Genomic DNA, 18871 nt, shown 5'->3' with positions numbered 1-18871 from the left:
AAGCAGCTAGTACAGAAACCCTACTTATCTCCCTTGCCGACCACATCCTCATGGGCCTAGACAAAGGTCAATCTTTTATCCTAGTCCTTCTGGACATTTCATCCGCATTTGACACCGTGAACCACTCCATCCTACTAAATCACCTAGCAGAAATCGGATTAACAGGATCTGCACACAGCTGGTTTAACTCCTTTCTAAGTAACAGAAGCTTCAAAGTAAAAATCAATAACAACAAATCCCCAGATGTCAAATCAACATTAGGAGTACCACAAGGCTCTTCCTTGTCACCCACACTATTCAATATATACCTCCTGCCCCTCTGTCAACTGCTCACGGACCTAAAATTAAAATTCTATCTCTATGCAGATGACGTACAGATTCTGATTCCCATTATAGAATCTCTCCCTAAATCTCTCGCCTTTTGGGAAATCTGCCTCAAATCTATAAACAGTCTGCTCACCAACCTGAATCTAGTTCTGAACGCAAATAAGACTGAACTCCTAATCATCTCCTCGGACCACTCGGCCTTAATCAATCCACCTGCAGGCAACACCCAGATCACGCAAGTAAGGGACCTTGGAGTAATCATTGATAACCGTCTGAATCTTAAGAAAGCCATCAATAACACTACCAAGGACTGCTTTTATAAATTACAAGTCATGAAAAGGCTCAAACCCCTCCTCCACTTCCAAGATTTCAGGACAGTGCTCCAAGTCACACTCTTTTCCAAAACAGATTACTGTAACTCTCTTCTCCTCGGGCTCCCTACTTCATCTATCAAACCATTACAGATGCTCCAAAATGCTGCGGCAAGAATCCTGACTAATACCAACAGAGGAACACACATCACCCCCATACTACAGAACCTGCACTGGCTGCCAATCAAATATAGAATATTACACAAGGCTCTCACTATAATTCACAAAGTCATTCACAACCAACAACATCTAGACCTCCAGATTCCCCTCAAATTATACACATCAGACAGACCGATTCGAGAAGCATATAAAGGCACCCTGCAACCCCCTACAACGAAATCTACCCGCCTATCATCTACCAAAGAACGAACCTTCTCTACAGCTAGCCCAGCCATCTGGAACAAGATGCCCACAGAACTCAGATTAGAACCATGCCCGTCTACCTTCCGCAAAAAACTTAAGACATGGCTCTTCATCCAGGCCTTCACTTAACCAACAGTTCCAGCAATCCCTCACTAATTCAGACACTGACTCCTACCTAAACTCTATGACAAGTGTAGCCTATACACTTACGCCTCTTCTCATCATATTATTGTATTATCTAATTTGTTCAGTTATGCCTTCTATCGCTCCGGCTATTCTAGCCCCCCAGGTTAATACCCCTTGTTATATGTAACTTTCATTTCTTGTTATATGGTTGACTTTGTTATTCCCCTCATGTTATTTGTAAACCGATCTGATATGAATTTCTTTCATGAAGGTCGGTATATAAAAATGTTAAATAAATAAATAAATAAAAATATGGTAAGCAAATACTGTACAATTGAGAACCAAGCAAAGAGAAGCTGCCCTGATCCTGAAAATACAGCTTGGGGGGTTTTTCTACCACTCATTCTTGCTGCCATACCCCAGACTCTACATATTGGAAGTCTTAGTGCCAGTTTCCGTTCTGCTATACCCATTATGCTATCCATTTGTGTCTTTTTGTAATTCTGCCTAGTTTACATGCCCCTAGGCATTTTGCCTTGTTGCTTGACCCATTATGCTACTCTTTGTTGATCTTGCTGCCACTCTATTTGCTGCTATAATCCTTAAGCTATACCTTGGGAGATCTTGGTATCACTCGTCCTTGCTGCTATACTGCTAATGCTACATCTTAGGGATATTGCTGACACTATGCCTTGCTGCCATTCCCAGACTCTACACCATGGGAGTCCTGCTGCCATTCTGCCTTGCTACACTGCCCCTTACGCTACACCTTGGATATCTTTCTGCCAGTCTGCCTTCCTGCCTTGCTGCAGAGACTACACCTTGAGGATATTGTTGCCACTTTGCCTTGCTACCATCCATGCCACTGATTCTACACCTCCATACTTCTTTTCTGCTATGCACTGTATGCTACCATTTGAGGCTCTTTCTGCTAAAATCTCAGCCTCACCATCTTGGGGTTTTCTTGCCACTCTGGATGGCTGCATTGCATCTCTCATGATGCTTTGGGTGTTTTCATGCTACTATTTGTGCATTGTCTCTCTGTCAATGCCTGGAACCTTTTTATGCAACTTTGCTGCTTTGTTACCCCTACAAGGTACCTCAGATATCACTTTGCCTCAGGGATTTACGCCACTGTTATTACTACCCTATTTTGATGCCATGTTGTATTCTTGACACTATTGCTTCTGCTGCTTCTCTAAATGTGTCTTGAAAAACTCTTGCCACAGCTGTTACACTTTTTTCCCCTTTAAGGTGCCTTAGGCTATTCATGTCACTTATGAATTAGCTTTGCCATAATCTTGGAGTTCTCTTCTGATATTGTCTTCTCACAATTTTAATAGAATTGGGGGGTCATTTTCCAAGGAGTTACCACAGGTGATAATTCCACAAATCATGCTAACAGTCATTAACACGATTTGCAATTTTGTATTCAGGGGGCAGAGCAAATGTAAAGTAGGGAGGATTTATCGTGTGCTATGAAAGCATGGCCAATAACTACACCTCTTTCATTTGTGTTATGTTGTGCACTAGAGGCCAGTAAAGGTTTATTGTGGTTCACAATGAGAATGAGAGAGAGAGAGAGAGAGAGAGAGAGAGAGAGAGAGACTTGCTATAGTGTCTTCCCTAGACAGGTATTTGTATCCCTATGGGAGGCCCACCTAGTAACTCGAGGTGAGGATGGGTGCAACGGGGGTCCGGGAGCTCTTTCTCTGGTGAAAGTAAGGTGTGCAGTTTTGAGGGTGGGGGTGCAAAGGGTTCCTGCAAGGTTGGATCTGGATGGACAGCTGGATGAGCAGAAATGTGGTGCATGCTCAAGCCGGGTGGATTGTGGTTGAACAGTAGGTTATGGAGAATGGTGAGGGTTTTGTATTTTATGCAGGAGGAAATAGGTAACCAATGAAGGTCCTTTAGGATAGAGGTAATGTGGTCAGCTTTATGGGTATTTGTAAGAATTCTAGCCATGGCATTCTGCAACATTTGCAGAGGTTTGATCGTAGAGAAGGGGAGGCCCAGAAGTAAGGAGTTGCAATAATCCAATTTAAATAATATAGCCGTCTGTAGGACTGTGCAGAAGTCTTGGGCATGTAGTAGCGGTTTAAATTTTTTGAGGATGTGTAGTTTGTAAAAGCCTCCTTTTATGGTGTTGTTGATATGATGTTTGAAATTTAGTTGTTGGTCAAGAGAGACACCGAGAACTCTCACATTGTAGATGGGTACTTCTAGGTGATGGAAAGAGTTGCTTAATGCTGGGAGCGTGCGGACTGTGGGATTAGAGATAGTGAGGACTTCCATTTTTGTTGCATTTAAGGCGAGGTGTAGGTTGGAGAGAAGTATATTGATGGAGGCGAGACATAATTCCCAGAATTGTAGGGTTTTGGGGAGGAATTCTTGGATAGGGATGAGGATTTGAACGTCGTCAGCATACAGGAAAAACTTTAGTCCAAGGTCGGAGAGGAGGTAGCAGAGGGGTAGAAGGTAAATATTGAAGAGCGTTGAGGAGAGGGAAGAGCCCTGAGGTATGCCCTAGATGAGGGGAATGTGTGAGGATTCACAGTTAGCTATTCTTACGGTATAGTCTCTATTGTTGAGATAGGAGGAGAACCATTGTAGTGCTGTGCCTGAGATACCAATCTCGGAAAGGCGAGTGAGGAGGATATTATGGTTGACGGTGTCAAAAGCCGCTGAGATGTCAAGGAGGGCAAGGATGTATGATTGACCGTGGTCCATGCCCTTGAGTATGATTTCAGAGAGTGTGAGGAGACTTTTGGTGTTGCGAGCTTTGCAAAAGCCAAATTGAGAGGGGTGAAGAGTATTGTATTCTTCCAGGAAGTCGGTGAGCTAGGCATTCACTACCTTTTCCATAATTTTTGATAAGAAGGGCAAGTTGGAAATGGGACAGTAGTTAGCTGGATTGCTGGGATCAAGGTTGGGATTTTTGAGGAGGGGTTTGACTACTGCATGTTTGAGGGGGTTGGAAAGTTTCCATGAGAGAGGGAGCAGTTGATTATATCAGCCAGGGGTTTTGCAATGGTTGCGGGGATAGTAAGGAGTGTTTTTGTGGGGAGTGGGTCGGATGAATGGGTGGCGGGTTTAACTTTGTTTAGGATGGATTTGATTTCCTTAGATGAGGTTAGATCGAGGGACCCAAGGTTGGTGCCAGTGTTTTTGGGGAGTGGGGTGACAGGGGAGGGATTAGTGGGGAAACGTTGAAGGACATTAGCTATTTTATTTCTAAAGAACATAGCAAGTTCCTCACATTTGCTATTGGCATTTTATTCAGTAGTTTGGGGGGGGGGGGAAGAGTTGATGAGTTCTGTCACATAGGAGAAGAGCACATTTGCGTTAAATTGGTAGTCATGGATTTTTGCAGAGTAATAGTCTGGTTTAGCTTTTAGTGTAGATTGTCTGTATGCGTGTAATGTGGATGTATAGGCAGCTGTGTGTATAGGGGAAGGGAGTTTACGCCAGGTTCTCTCTTTCCTTCTCAGTTCATTTTTTAGCTTTTTTAGTTCCATAGTGTACCAAGGTTTTTTTTGCTGATTGGTTGTAGGAAATGTTTTTGTTGACTATAGGGCAAACTCCGTTAGCTATTGTATAGGTGAGATTGTTCCAGGATAGCAGGGCAGAGTCTGGGTTGGTCAGGTCAAGGTTCAGTTTGACTTTGTCAAAGGCTGTGATGACATTTTCAGTTGCACAGGGTTTGCAGTAGGAGATGGTGTTACTAAGGGTGTGTGTGTGTGTGTGGGGAGGCATTTATGGTGAGGAGTGCATTGATAAGTGAATGATCAGACCAAGGGACCGAGGATGTGGGGGGGGGGGGGTATGGTGAGATTGAATACTGGCATTGATGAAAATGAGATCAAGGGTATGACCTGCTTTGTGAGTGGGGGTTGTGATCAGTTGTCTGAAACCTAGTGCCTGGAGGGTATTTAGGAAGAGCTCACAAGAGAGTAAGGGTGGGTGGATGTTTACATGGAGGTTGAATTCTCCTAGTATGATAGCAGGGGTGTCTATGTTAATGTTATCTGATATGAATCCGATGAGAGGGGAGGGGTCCTGATCGAGTCGCCCGGGGGAGCATAGATGAGGCAGACTTGTAGCTCTTTGGCTTTAAACAGGCCAATTTCTAGCTTGTGGGGTGCAGTGGTCTTTTGTAATTGAGATTAAGGTTTTTTTTGCGGCGAGGAAGAGGCCACCACCTCTTAGTTAGTGTCCGTGAGCAGGTCATAGAGAATGGGGGCTTTTTTAAAGATTGATTGTGCATTAAAAAGGAGAATTGCTAGGGTGGAGAGACTTAGAAATTGTGTGAGGGGAGATACCATGATGGGTAGGAGGTATTTAATGTGGGTTAGGGGGCAGTGGTAAGGGGGAGTGTGAATTCTGTGGGTGGGGTGGTGTATATGGGGAACAGTGAGGGAATACATAGGCAAATCAGTGCGAGGTAGCAAGGAGGTGTGATAGGTTGAAATTAACAAAAACACTGATATGAAATGGTTCAGGTTTCCACGGAAGGCAGAGGCTTGGCTGAATCTCTTTATACTTTTCCCAAGGCGCCCAGAAAGTTGTGCGCCAAACACGCAAAAAGCTTTGGGGAGTCAACTCACGTGCTTGATAAATACTGCGAAGAAGTTCAGTGTAGCACTGTACTGGTGGGTCTTTGGTCCTGGGGGCCGATTCAAAAAGGGGATGTCCGTGGTGGTCCCTGGTAGAGATGTTTGCTGTATAGGCTATCTCGTCTGGGAGATCGGGATGCCTGCAGGAGCACGATGGGAGCATGAAGGGGTGCACTAAGGGGCTGGCCCCTTAGTCGCGCGTGATGCCTGGAAGCGTGGGTGAGCTTTAAAAGGCCCTACCAGGGGCAGCCGATGACGTCGTCGCGCGAGTGGGCCTCAGGAGTATTGTTCTGGCTTCGGAGGGCATCCAGGAGTCGGCGATCCAATGCGGCCGGCCTCCACTGACCCTGATGTGTCCTCGCCAGTCGCGGTGGAGGGGAAACAGGGCCAATCGCGGGATGGAGTAAAGGCATGTTTATTTTCAAAAACACTAGCATTTCAATCAACTCTGGTGCTAGTCTTGAGTGTGTAGGGCTGATAATATCCCCTGTCACAGAGGACATGCAGACAGATCCGCTGGCATATTGGGCATATAAGTTCACTGTCTGGCCTTACCTAGCAAAAGTGTCTCACCTAGCAAAAGTGTCTCAGCGATATCTGTCATGTCCACCAACCAGTGTGCCCAATGAACGTGTATTTTCAATGACAGGGGATATCATGAGCCCTTCACGCTCAAGGCTAGCACCAGAGTTGATGGAAATGCTAGTGTTTTGAAAATAAACATGCCTTTGCTTGGTTTACCAAATTTTCGCTGTGAATGGCAAGATGAATAAAAACAATTGAAAGCCTTGCAGCAGTTCCAGTTGCTTCCTATGCTCCACATAATATCAGCACATGTACCTGACCTGAAACACTGTGCCAGTCTGTGCACTGTCCAGGCCATATGTTCCTTCAAGGGCATGACCTCAAATGCTGTGCCTGTTTGTGTTTAGTTTTAGTATTTCTAATTTCAGTTTCATTATTTTTGCATCACTTCTTTCCAGAATATTCTTTTTCCTGTTTTGCAACATTTGCAATGTATGAACATAAAAAGCTGACTTAAGATGATTGGAGCTTACATATTTCATATGCTCAATAGTTTTTATGACCTTCATAATATGGGACATTTTCCCTAAATCTTTTTTGGGTGCCAACATTAATGTTTCTAGTACTATAGAAAATTGGTGGTAGTTGCGCTCTACTTCATCCTCTGTGTTCCCACAGTTTACAGAGGCACTGTGTAAACTACAAAGTCAACATAGGTTATATTGTAGATTTGGACTTGAGTAGCGGTTTTCTTATTTCTGAGAGCTCTTCAAGTTCATTTGAAATCCACTGAAGTGCATAAGTACAGTTAATAGCTTCTGGGAATTTACAAGGGCTTGACCTCAAATGATGTGCCTGTCCATCCAGGCCTTACGTCCCTACAAGGGCCTGACCTGAAATACTGTGCCAGTCTGTCCACTGTCCAAGCCATACGTCTCTTCAAGGGCTTGACCTCAAATGCTGTGCCAGTCCATCTAGGCCTTAAGTCCATAGAAGGGCCTGACCTCAAATGCTGTGCCTGCCTGTCCAGGCCTTACGTCCCTACAAGAGTCTGAGCTGAAATGCTGTGCCAGTCTGTCCACTGTCCAGGCCATACGTCCCTACAAAGGCCTGACCTCAAACGCTGTGACTGTCCATCCAGTCCTTACGTCCCTACAAGGGCTTGACCTCAAATGCTCTGCCTGTCCATCCAGGCCTTACGTCTCTACAAGGGCATGACCTGAAATGCTGTGCCAGTCTGTCCACTGTCCAGGCCATATGTACCTACAAGGGCCTGACCTCAAATGCTGTGCCTGTCCATCCAGGCCGTACATCCCTACCAGGGCCTGACCTCAAATGCTGTGCCTGTCTGTCCAGGACTTACGTCCCTACAAGGGCTTGACTTCAAATGCTGTGCTTGTCTGTCCATGCCTTACGTCCCTACCAGAGCCTGACCTGAAATGCTGTGTCAGTCTGTTCACTGTCCAGGCCATACGTCCCTACAAGGGCCTGACCTCAAACGCTGTGACTGTCCATCCAGGCCTTACGTCCCTACAAGGGCCTGACCTCAAACACTGTGACTGTCCATCCAGGCCTTACGTCCCTACAAGTGCTTGACCTCAACCAATGTGCCTGTCCATCCAAGCCTTATGTCCCTACAAGGTCCTGACATGAAACACTGTGCCAGGCTGTCCACTATCCAGGCCATATGTCCCTACAAGGGCTTGACCTCAAACACTGTGCCTGTCCATCCAGGTCTTATATCCCTACAAGGGCTTGAACTCTAATGTTGTGCTTGTCCATCCAGGCCTTACATCCCTACAAGGGCCTGACCTCTAACACTGTGCCTGTCTGTCCAGCTTGGAGCTTGGATATTTCATATGCTCAATAGTTTTCATGACCTTTATAATACGGGCCATTTTCCCTACATGTTTCTTAGGTGCCAACATTAATGTTTCTAGTACTATAGAAAACTGGTGGTAGTTATACTCTAGTTCATCCTCTGTGTTCCCATAGTTTACAGAGGCACTGTAGGGCACAAAATCAACATAGGTTGATATTGTAGATTTGGACTTGAGTAGCAGTTTTCCTGTTTCTGAGAGCTCTTCAAGTTCCTTTGTCATCAGCTGAAGTGCATAAGTACAGTTAATAGTTTCTGGGTATTCTCTAGATGCCAACGGAACCAGCACAGTGTAGGGGCCAACCCATTTCAGGGAGGCCTTTCCTGCACAAAGGAAAGGGAACTCTTCCCTGGTGTAGCCAGCCTATCTCTTAGTATCTGTTGACCCATGTTGAACCAGAACCGCTGTTCACATGGAAACCTCCTCCACATCGACTCACCATGCTTAAAGGCTCGTGCTCCACTCTAGGGCCAACCCATTTCAGGGAGTCCTTTCCTGCACAAAGGAAAGGGAGCTCTCCCCGGGTATAGCCAGCCTATCTCTTAGTATCCATTGACCCATGTTGAACCAGAACCGCTGTTCACATGGAAACCTCCTCCATGTTGACTCACCATGCTTGAAGGCTCGTCTCCACTCTAGGGGCCAACCCATTTCAGGGAGCCCTTACCTGTGCAAAGGAAAGGGAACTCTCCCCGTGTGTAGCCAGCCTATCTCTTAGCATCCTCTGACCCATGTTGAACCGCTGTTCATATGGAAACCTCCCCCGCCTTGGCCTTCAAAATTCTCATTTGTATATCTGCTACGTTCACCAGATTTTAGAAGGCCAGCAAGAGCTCACTAGACACCAATGGAAATACCACACTCTAGGGGTGAACCCATTCTAGGGAGTCCTTTCCTGTGCAAAGGAAAGGGAACTCTCCCCGGGGCCAGCCTGTCTTGCCCCTTTCAAAACCACAGGGTCCTGACTACCTCAGCTCTGTCAGCCTGTCTTGCCGCTATCAAAACCACAGGGACTAGTCTACCTCCGCTCTGCCAGCTTGTCTTGCCCCTATCAACTTTCTGCCACTCTGCCTTGCTGCCATGCACCAGATGACTCACTCTACTCCTTGTGGTGTTCTTGCCACTATCATGGCTCCTCAGGGTGTTGGTGCTAGTCTTTCTGCTGCTTTGTCCCTTTATCGGCGCCTTGTGTTTTTTTCTGACACTCTTTCTGCTTGCTATGTTCCCCCTTCATTGTGCTATAGGATGTTGATGCCACTTGTCTTGCCACTTGTTGTGCTGCCACCTGTTGTGCTGCGTTCAAGGGTTCATGCAACTCTTACCTGTGCTCCCTTTTGAAGCCTTGGTGTGTTTTTGACACTCTCGCTGCTGCTTTGCACCTCTATTAAAGCACTCTTGCCACTCCTGGTAAACCCCTTGCCCCTTTACAGTGCCTTAGGCTATTCATGCCTCTTTGGTGCCACTTTGCCACAGTCTTAGTACCTTGGAGCTCTTTTCTCGTTCTGATGATTGCTCCCCAGAAGTTTCATCAGAATTGATAATAAAATCCCAATTCTGCCGCTATAAATAGGCTGCAAATACTTCCCGCATTGACTTTAATGAGAAAATGGAAAACAAATAAAACTAATCAATGAATTGGTTTTTCCCCCTATGAAACTAATGCAACGAATTTGGGTCCCGGTGAAACGAAAACCGAATTGAAACAAATGTTTTCCGTCTGCACATCCCTATCATTTAATGTTAAAAATAATTTCTTGTTTAAAGCAATTCATTGGGCCTGGACGATAATAAGGAATATGTTGAAGGCTTCACATACAGTGTAATGGTAACTTTTAAGCAAGCGAGCTGGTGCACATGTGCACACGTTCATTGGCTGCACCCAGGGGCACGGCCATTTTATAACATAAGCACATATATTCATGCATGTTATAAAATAGCCTGAATATGCACATTTGTGCACAATTTTAAGTGGATGTACACCTATGTGTGCAAATGCTGCTTCTACTTCATAAGTGGGGGGATTTCAATAGACACGTGCACCACCATTACCAGTTTTCCCAGTTCATTCCCAGTTCACCTAGGTAAGGGATATGACTTTCAAACCACCCTAGTCTAATGACCTTCCTTCTCCCCTGTTACCCCTAATCATTAAAACCTTGCCAATCTATTTATCTTTATTTTATTACATACATATCCTCCATAGCAGAAGTAAAGTTAGGTCGCAGGGGACCCCAGCAAGTTTGTGTGCATGGATTTACAAGCAAATTTGAAGTTGAAATCCAGGAATGTCCATGCCCTGCCCAGACCATGGCCACTTCCTGCCCCTGTTTTGGAACTTTTCATTTGTGTGTGCAGTGGGAGATATGCGTGTACTCGTGCGGCTTTTAAAATCTGCACGGCCCAATATATCCTTGTAGCTCCCGGTTTTGGTTTCTTCATATTAGAGAATATTATTGATTTTTTTCCAGGGTAGAATTATAAAGTATTGTTAAATTTGGAAAACTCAAAGCTTGCATAGCTAACACAGGTTCTTCCTGAGGATAAGAAAACATAGCCCTTTAGCAACTGAACAAGCTCTTTGGTCTTTGTATTAAGGATTTTTGTGCTTTCCTTCAGGTGAAGAATTATATTAATTATTTTCTTAGAGAGGATAATATGGTCTTCGTAGCAACTTCATTTGCTAATATAATTCTAGGTTCTGCTAATAAAGATCAATTTCTCATCTACAAAAGAGAGTGATACACAATTAAACCCAAATTTTTAAATGGCCACGCACGTGAAAAAGAGATGTGCACCGTCACATTTTCAAAGGGGCCCGGCCATGCCCGTAACCCCACTTACGTGCAGAAGTGCCAGGCCCAGAGGAAGAGGTGGTCCAGGGGGAGGGGAGGGGTGGGGCTGGATGCGACCAGTACAGCGGCCATTTAGCACTGTGTTGGGGAAGCGCACAAGTTGCTTCTGTTCCAACAGAGTAGTAAGCAATAAGACAAAAAAAAAGGTAGGTGACAGGGTTTAGGGGGTGGGGAGGAGAGGGGAGGAGAAGAGAGGAGAGGAGAGGGGAAGAGGGAGGGAGTGTAGGTAGAGGGGTAGGAAAGTTTCCTCCTAGTCCGCTCCTTAATTGGGTTATAAAATCCGGCATGCATGTGTGCGCAGCGCATGGATTTTCTAACATGCGTGAGCCAATCAGTGCATCCATTTGAAAATCTACTCCTTAATTTATGGACCCACTTATTGATTTGTGAATAAAGAGGGAACAACACATGGCTTTGGAGGTGGAAGTGGACTTTTTGAGAGGCATTTGTATACATATGTATTTATTTATTTATTTATTTATTTGTTTTTATATACCGACATTCGATCGAGATATCACATCGGTTTACATCAAACGTAACAAATAAGGCATGAACTGCTTATTTTTTTTACATTGTAACAAGTTAACTTGGAATGAAAATAAAAGTGAAACAATTAAAATATGAGGTACAATTCTAACATTGGAGATACATTATAAATTGGAGTAAAAAATACAAGAGATACATTTTTTTTTTAAGATAGGATAATAACATTCTTTCACTGAAATATAGTACTGAGAGGTTAACGTCACAAATTATAAGTAGCAATATAACCACAGTGGGGATTTAGACTGAGGGAGAGCTTGATAAGAAAATCTATGTGTGGAAGGACAGAACAATATATTGAATTGACAGTAAAATGTCTAAGAAGGGGAGGGTAATTGAATGATGGGGAGGAATTCATTGGAGCGTAGCAGATGGCAGATGGCTGAGGTGGGGGAGGGGGAGGGAAAGGAGGGGGGAGTGAAAGAGGGGGTATGGACAATCAGGAGGAAGGGAGAGGGGAAATGGCTCAGGGTGGGGGGGAAGGGGAAGGTGGGAAACGAAGAAAGGCGAGAAAGGGTTCAGTCAAGGGGGCGGAGCTAAGTATCAGGCGGGAAGGCTTTTCTGAAGAGCCAGGTTTGGAGTTGTTTCTTGAAGATTTGTATGGAGGGTTCATTTCTGAGATGGAGTGGGAGGGAGTTTCATAAGGTGGGGCCGGCTACAGATATGGCTCGCTTTCGGGTGGATGATAGGTGTACTGCTTTGGAGTTGGGAATAGTGAGGAGACCGGTGTCAGAGGATCTGAGAGATCTTTGTGGGCTATAAGGTATAAAGGCATCGTTTAGCCAGTTCATCTCATTGTTGTTATTTATCTTTTTGTGGATGAGGGTGAGGGTTTTATATTGTATTCTTTGGTTGATGGGGAGCCAGTGTAGAGCTTTGAGTACGGGGTAATGTGGTTGCATTTCTTTATGTTCATGATGGATCTGGCAGCGACATTTTGCAGTACCTGAAGGGGTTTGATGGAAGATTCAAGTAGGCTGAGGAGAACTGTATTACAGTAATCAAGATTCGAGAAAATTATTGTTTGTAGGACTGTTTGATAATCCTGGGTATGGAGAAGGGGTTTGAACTTTTTCAATGATTGTAATTTGAAGAACCTGTTTTTGACCAAGTTGGAGATGTGGTGTTTGAGGTTGAGTTCGTTGTCGATGGTGACTCCCAGATTTTTTGTTTTTTTTGTAAATTGCGGTTCAGCGTTATTGAGGAGGGTTTTGGGGTGATCATTAGATAGGTGTAGGATTTCAGTCTTGTTTTGGTTGAGGCATAAGGATAGTTGTGAAAGTAGAAGTAATTTTCATATTGAGTTGGTTCCAAATGTTTAGAGCGTGTTTGATGGATTTGTTTATGGGGAGTAATATTTGTATGTTGTCGGTGTATACAAAGTGGGTGATATTTGCTTCTGAGTGGAGTTTGCAAAGTGGGAGAAGGTAAATGTTAAATAGGGTGGAGGAGAGGGAGGAACCTTGTGGGGCGCCATGTGTGAGTTGTATTTGTGAAGATTCAGATGAATTTAATTTTATGGTGAAGGATCTGCCGGTGAGGTAAGATGCAAACCATGTGATTGTGTTGCCTCACAGCTCAATTTCTTTGAGTCTGGATAGGAGTGTTTTGTGGTTGATGGTATCGAAGGTGGAGGAGGTGTTGAGGAGCATCAGGAGGTAGGATTGGCCTCTGTCTAGTCCTCTGATGATGGTTTCGGTTAGATTGATAAGGAGGGTTTCAGTGCTGAAAATCTTTCTAAAGCCATGCTGAGCTGGTTGCAGGATGTTATGGTTATCAAGGTGATCTGTGAGTTGGTTATTTACTGTTTTTTCGAGGATCTTGGCTAAGAATGGGAGGTTGGATACTGGTCTGTAGTTTGCTGGGTCAGAATTGTCGAGTTGGGGTTTTTTGAGAATGGGTTTGAACAAAGCATTTTTGAGTTTGTCGGGGAAAATTCCTTGTTCAAGAGAAAGGTTGATAATGTCAGTTATGGGTTTGGAGATGAGTTTGCTGGAGAGTTTTAGGGTTTTGACGGGGATGAGGTCTAGAGGGTGGGAGGCGGGTTTAGTTTTATTGATGATGGTTTCTATTTCAGTTGTTGCTACAGTGTCGAATTGTGACCACGATGAGTTCTAAGATAGTTGATCATTATTGTCTTGGACAACTGGTGGAATCTTGGCGATGATGGTGTTGACCTTGTCTCTGAAGAATTGCTCTAGGCTTTCGCTGGATATGGCGGTGGTGTTAGTGTGGGCATCATTTTGGATTGGATTGGTTAGTTCCTTGACATAAGAGAAGAGGGTTCCAGGGTTGAACTTATATTGATGGATCTTTGTAGAGTAGAAGTTTTGTTTAGCTGTGTTGAGTTCCGTGGTGTATGAGTGAAGTAGAGTTCTGTATTTGTCTTTAAGGGCTGAAGTTGGGTTTCTTCTCTATTGTTTCTCGGCTTTTCTTAGTGATCGTTTAGTGTTTGAGAGTTTGGGGGTGTACCAAGGGGATTTATTTTTCAACGTAGTTCTGATTTCTTTTCTTCTTGTGGGGCATAAAGATTTGGCTATATCAGCATTGATGATATCCATGAGTTTGTGGCAGTGTTGGCATCAGTTTTGTTAAGGGACTTTAAGGCTTCAGGGAGTATGTTATTGAGGTCTTCACTGGAACATGGTTTGGTGAATTTGATGATGTGGTTGTCTGGTTTCGTAGTGGAGAGTTGGAGTTGAAACTTTGCTTGGATGAGGCTGTGGTCGGACCATGAAATTGGAGTAGTTGAGGGTAGACCAATGGAGTGGATTTTGTTGTTGGTGAAGATTAAGTCAAGGGTATGTCCGGATTTGTGGGTCAGGGTGTTGATGATTTGGGTAAATCCATAGGCTGCCATGGTGGAGAGAAGTAGTTCACAGGTGGGGGAGTGGGGGACGGTGTCTATATGTTGATTGAAGTCCCCTAGGATAATGGCTGGTTTCTGCATGTTGAGGTGTGTGGTTATGGTTTCAATTAGGGGGGATAAGTTGTGTTGGAGGAGACCAGGGGGAGCATAGAGTAGGAGGATTTGCAGGTTTTTGGTTTTGAAGAGGTTAATCTCGAACGGGGGAGGTAAGTTCACAGAGAAGGAAGATAAATTGTGTTTTTTATGTGCTAAGAAAAGCAGTCCGCCTCCTTTCCTTTTTGGTCTGGGTAATGAGAATACATTATAGTTGTTTCTGGGTAGCTGGTTTAGAAGGACAGAATCAGTATTTTTCAGCCATGATTCAATGATGCAAAAGATGTCGGGTGAGGAGTCCTGAAGCATGTCATGGATGATGGGAATTTTCTTGGAGATGGATTGGGCATTTAAGAGGAATAAAGTGAGAAAGGTTAGGATGGGCTGGAGAAAATTATGGTTTATAGAGATGTTGGTGAGGCACCTGATAGGGGGGGGAGTTGTGTGGGGTGAGGCAGTGGAGGGATTGGTATGTGATTTTGGGAATTTGGTATTGTGTGGCCATGGTGGTGAGATGTAGAGGGGAGGTGTTATTGGAGCTTGGGTTTGGTATGTGGGAGGGGTGAGTAAGGCTTAGTGGGATAGTACGGCGTGGGGGCGCAGAGGTTGGCATACAGTGGTCGGGCCCCTTAAGCGGGCTCCTTCGGTGCAAAGTGTTTTGGGACTATCACGAGGATTTGAGAGCTGGATTGGCTTTATGGCTATAAATGAGAGGGAGTGCTCTAAGGTGGGAGGAGCATCGTCACGTGAGATCCTGGGAGGTCGGGTTGGGGTAGGCCTTATCTCAACCAATGGATAATGATAGTGCGGCCTGGGGTCCCTCTGATGGATAGGTCTGAAGATCCCTGGTAAGTCAGGTCCTGCGTATTGAGGGTCGTGAGTGCCGCGACGGAGTCTAAGAGGACGGGGGTTGATGTCGCAAGGGTGATCCAGATGGTTGGGATGGGCGGGCCTAGGTCCGGTGTTTTGGCACAGGCTGAGATATTCTGTTGTTCGGCATGGAGAGCAGAGCAGTGCGTGGTCACTGGAGCAATCTAGGAGTTGTGGCAGGGAGGTAGGCCATGCAGAGGTTGTTCGTGAGAAGATTAGCTGCGTGGAAGATTGGGGGTGCTTGGGTGCACACAAAGGGGCGCAATAAGGGGCGGGCCCCTTAGTCGTGCTCCTTTGTGCGCGAGACGCCTGGTGCGCGGCGCCGAAGGAAAGAGCCCAAATTTAAAAGGGCTCTTACCTCTCCTCTGGCGTCAGTTCCATGCTGATCTCTGGCTTCTGATAGGCTGCAGTATGCAAGGAAGGATGTTGGTGGTGGACCATGTGGTCTTCTTCTGATGTGGATTGCAGGGCGGATGGTAAGCAGGCTGCAGTGATCGGCAGGGCTTTGGTCCCTGATCGGGGTGGCACCGGTTGTGCAGACCGCACTGGACGGAGGGCTGGCGAAGCAAAGAGGAAGGTGCCGAAGGAGAGAGCCCGAATTTAAAAGGGCTCTTACCTCTCTTCTGGCCCGATTTTAAATGGCCGGCACGCGTAAAAAATGGGGGGAAATGGTATGGCCGGGCCTTGCGTGCAATGTGCGCATTTTAAAAGGGGACCAGCCACGTGTATTACCCTCATTATATGCACAAGAGCCGGGCTGAAGAAAAGGGGTGGTCCAAGTGTGGGGGGGAGCTGGAAGCAGCTGGTACAGCAACCATTTGTCACTGTTCCGGGGATCGCATGCCGGCAATCTGCCAGCATGTGCAATTTACGCCAGCTCAGGAGCTGGCTTAAGTTCTAAAATAAAGAAAAGAAAAAGGTAGGATTTTTAAGGGGTCAGGGAGGAGAGGGAAGGAGGGAGGGAGGGTCAGTAGGGGAGTAGGTAAGTTCCCTCCCAGTTTGCCCTTTAATTGGTTTGGACTGGGAGGGAACTGGGGGAGACCTGATCCCATCACATTGAGTAAATTGCATTTTTCAACCCCTCCTTGCGCACACCGCCCCTGATTTTATAACATGCGTGCACTGTCCATGTAGGGACACTGGGTAGCGTGCGCACATTGATGCGCATGCATATGTTTTTAAAATCTATCCCTAAAGCTGGTATCACACAACTGAGCAATTACCATAAGTTTAGCTGTCCTGAAGTTTCTTTCATTCACTGTACTTGGCCCCATCCCTGATTTGTTGAATTTTGGAACAAAGTTATTTATATATCTCTACTATCACAACATTGCATTAACCAAAACAGTGGCCATGTGTCTATTAGACAAAATGGATGCAAAAGCCATTGGTAATTTTACTGTGTAGGGTTTTTGGTGGAAATTCTCTCTATTAAAAAAAATGTATATTGTTCCACTGAACTGAAGATATTCCTCTGAGTTTAACATTACAGAATATCTATATTCACTCCTGAACAACTAGGAGAAAAAGTCTGCAAAACTTATATTTATCTGAACTATTGAAAAAGAGGCAAAGCCACATATACACCCTAAAGTTTTCCATCCAGAACACTCAGCAGGTTTCTGTTATCAGGCAGAATAAGTACCAGCTAATTTTGCAAGCAGTTGACTGGGGAAAAACAGCACCTGTACAGTTCAGAATGTCAATATATGCATACTGTTCACTCTCCCAATCTAAACACACCCTGGGAATGCCTTATTTTCAACCTGGCCCAAAGTATACAACTGTAAAAGGCCACACGTATCTTTTTAGCAGGACTGAGGAAGATGGCCCTCAGTCTAGCCAATTTTACAAAGCTGAACTTTAACTATGTCTTACACTGAAAAAAGCTTTTCTAATACAATTATATTTATGTCACAAAAAGAGGGGAAATAATTTAAAAAAAAAGAACTGACTTTACTCTGAGCGACATTAATCTTAGACATATAAATTTGTATCTACATTCTGCCTTTAAGACAATGACAGCCTTGTGCTTTGGAAGCAGACATTGCTTAAAAAGTCCTATCCCTTCTCTGTGAAAATGGTGAATAAAGTGGTAAAACTTGCGATAGCATTGGCACACCTGCCTTTTAAAATTCCTTCACTTATCGGGTAGAAATATCATCTGAATGCACTAGTGAGCATCCACTTCAAAATGATTACACGTGTGCACGTGGTCAGGCTATTTTTTAACATGCATGCATATACACACTTATGTTATAAAATGGCTGCTTCCCTGGGTGTTGGCTGGCTAATGCACACACATGTGCAGTTACCATCCCAGAGCCTAGCTTACATGTAAATGCTGTACCATGGATAGATTTGAAAGTGGAATAGGGGATCCAGCTGGGAGCTGAAGGGACATCAAGCCGCCCTGATTACAGACTCGGGAAGTGAAATCGCTTGCAAATTTTCATCTATAGCGAGCTGTGAGTAGCGCGAAACTCAGCAATTAACAACAGCTGAGACAGAGCTTCTACATCATCATCAGATGCCCGGGTCTATAAAACCCGAGATACGCCGGCGCGCAGCCGACACCGGTGTGCTGCCTAAGCCGCGCGTGAAGAAGGCGCGTGCGGCTTAGACCGGCTTTGACTGGGATTTGACTGGAAATAGTAATATTGAAGGAAAGATGGGCCAAAAGAAGAAGGCCAGATTTGCTACATCATCACCAGCGACACCCAGAGCAGGACCCATGGACACCCATGTAAGTCAGCAGGGACTGCCAAGAAAGGACAGTACGCGAAACTCATTTGAAGCTTCGCTAAGTCCTGGCAACGCATTAACTCCCCCTCAGCCATGTAAGAATCCGGGAGAAGGACAGCTGGATGAAAAGGATTCATCCAACGTGAGTGCAAATAGTTTGCAAGTAGCGGCGGTTGTTCCTGTTTCCCCCACTTGCCTCAAAGATTCTAAAATTGAGGCAGGTGAGGAAGATCTAGCTGTGACCACTGGTAGTACACAGATTAGTTCTGTGAATCCTACCAATGTGACCCTCTCGGATTTGTGGAGGGTTCTGGTAAAAGTGGACTTGAATTTGACTCAAGTTAACACCTCTCTTTCATCATTGGTTAATGTTAATAGAATATCAATTTTGGAGCAGGGTAAAAGATTGAGTGCTGTTGAAGAAATGATGAATGATGTGTCTAGTAAAACTAATAACATGCAAAGTTTGGAAAATGTATTAATTAGAGATAATATCTCTTTACATACTGACTTGGAAAATCTAGAAAACTTGTTAAGAGTTAAACATCTAAGATTGATCAACTTTCCAGTGACCAGATTATTATCTCCAAAAGAGATGTTAGTTAAATATCTAAAAGAAGTGTTGCTGTATGAAGACAAAGATATTCCAGCTATTTCAAAGATACATTATTTTCTATCCAGATATAGTAAA

The sequence above is a fragment of the Rhinatrema bivittatum genome, chromosome 5 (assembly GCF_901001135.1).
Source record: "Rhinatrema bivittatum chromosome 5, aRhiBiv1.1, whole genome shotgun sequence".
Lineage (NCBI taxonomy): Eukaryota > Metazoa > Chordata > Amphibia > Gymnophiona > Rhinatrematidae > Rhinatrema > Rhinatrema bivittatum.
The sequence above is the reverse complement of the archived record's forward strand: the minus strand, read 5'-3'. Positions refer to the sequence as shown.